This window comes from Crocodylus porosus, unplaced genomic scaffold (assembly GCF_001723895.1).
Source record: "Crocodylus porosus isolate Cpor-Errol unplaced genomic scaffold, CroPor_comp1, whole genome shotgun sequence".
In the NCBI taxonomy this organism is placed as follows: Eukaryota; Metazoa; Chordata; order Crocodylia; family Crocodylidae; genus Crocodylus; species Crocodylus porosus.
Genome location: NW_017728912.1, coordinates 36,521,657 through 36,523,797, shown reverse-complemented (window position 1 = coordinate 36,523,797; position 2,141 = coordinate 36,521,657).

Genomic DNA, 2,141 nt, shown 5'->3' with positions numbered 1-2,141 from the left:
TGCCACTGATGAACCCGTGTTGGTTACCCCTAAGCATGCAGTCCCCTGCTGGCCCCTCGTGGATATGTGCCAGAATAATTTTCTCAAAAAGCTTGCCCAGGATCGAGGTAAGACTAACTGGCCTATAGTTTCCCGGGTCCTCCTTCTTCCCCTTTTTAAAGATGGGAACCACATTGGCCCTCTTCCAGTCCTCTGGCACCACACCAGACCACCATGAGTGCTCGTAAAGCCGTGCAAGGGGTCCTGCAATGACCTCAGCCAATTCCCTTAGTACTCTAGGGTGGAGATTATCTGGACCAGCTGACTTGAATACATCCAGTCGCTCCAGAAGTTCCCTAACTAGTTCCTCACTAACCCTTGGCCTAGGTGTGCCTCCCCTGGGGCCTGAGGGGGGCCCAGCAGGGGGGCGGACTGTTCTGGTCCCTGCTTAGGAAAATGGAGGCTAAAGAAATTGTTAAATATGTTGGCTTGTCGTCTGGTGTGACAACCAAATTTTCTAGCGTGTCCTGCAGGGGCCTCACATTACCCGGAACCTTCTTTTTACCCCCTATGTATTTAAAAAAGGACTTCTTATTGACTGTGCCCGCCGGGCTTTATTCACTCCTGAGGGTACCGCCTTTCTGGTGTCGCCCCGCCCCCAGGACCCTTGAGGGCAATGCGGGTGTTCTTTCACCGTGTCGCCGCCCCCACTCTTGCCTGCCACGTCTTGGTGTACCGTCAATGCGGGGGTCACCTAGTGGGTCCCTCGCTGCCCAGGTCCAACCCGGCGGATGTACACAGGGCTCCAACCACCCCTTGCACCCCGGCCTCAAGCCACCTTCTGGAGCTGACCCTGAGGAGGCACGTGGCTCATCTTGCCCGTCCGCCGCCTTCCCTTATCCCTATCCCTTATACCTAATGGGTTGAGCCCCTATGGGTACAGAATTGACTCCAGACCCCCTATCTCTAGGACCTTAGTTCCAATAGACTCTGGTGCCAGTGGTCCCGGCGGTGACCCCACCCCGATCAAGATCCTCCTTCGGGATCCTTGTTCTCTTTCCACGCCTGGTGTTCACCTGGTTCTGGCGAGTCCTCTGCGATGGCTTCTCCTTGCCGCTGTTCCGTTCAGGCACTTCCCATCTGCCGCCAGCTCCTGGGGGCTGCTGCAGGCTCCCTCTCTCTGGCTGTCCTTGTCCCGGCTCCCCATTCTTCTCCGGACATCGCGGGGCCTCATCCTCCTCTTCCGCCGTTGACGGATCTCCCACTCTGGGGCCATCCGCCCCTTCCGCTGTAGCCACTGCCATTTTTACCTTCGCTGGCCGGCATCTGGAGCTGATGTCACCGGCCAGCTGCAGCTCTATGAAGAGCTGGTTCACGAGCCACACGGGTTCCACGGGCACGTCATCCCTTGCCGCAGGTGAGTTTCCTGTGTCACCCCGGTCTCCAGGACATTGTCCTTAATCTGGGAAGGTAGTCCCAGTTCCATTTCTGCCTTAGCCTTCCTGACTGCCCCCCTACATCCCCGAGCAACTGCAGTATAGTCATCCCTGGTGATGGCCCCTCCTTTCCATTGGGTGTACGCCTCCCTTTTTGCTAGGAGACATTCCCGGATCCTTTTGGTGAGCCATGGGGGCTTGTGTGCCCTCCTGCTCGCTTTGATCCATGTTGGGATTACCTCCCTTTGGGCTTGGAGGATCGCCTCCTTAGGGAGCGACCACTCTTCTTGGACACCTGGCTCCCCTCCCCTCTGGAAGCTCAGTGCTTCCCTGACTATTCTCCTTAGCTCATTGAAGTCTGCCTTCCTGATATCTAGGGCTGCTGCCTTGCTGCAGGTCTTTGTCACCTTGCGCTGGATGGTGAATTCCAGCAGGCGATGATCACGGTTGCCCAGGTGGTCAAGCACCCACAGCCCCCTCACTGGGTCACCTCCCGTGGCCAGTACCAGGTGCAACAAGGCGTCTCCCCTGGTGGGGCTATGCACCTCCTGAGTTAAATGGAGGTCCTGCATTCTGGCTAAGAACCTATGTGAGCGGTCAGATCTGGCTGACTGCTCTTCCCAGCAGATGTCCGGGAAGTTCAGGTCCCCCATAACTACCACATCCTTTGACTTCACTACCTCTGTGAGCTGACCTAAGAATTCCTGGTCGAGCTCTTCCCCTTGG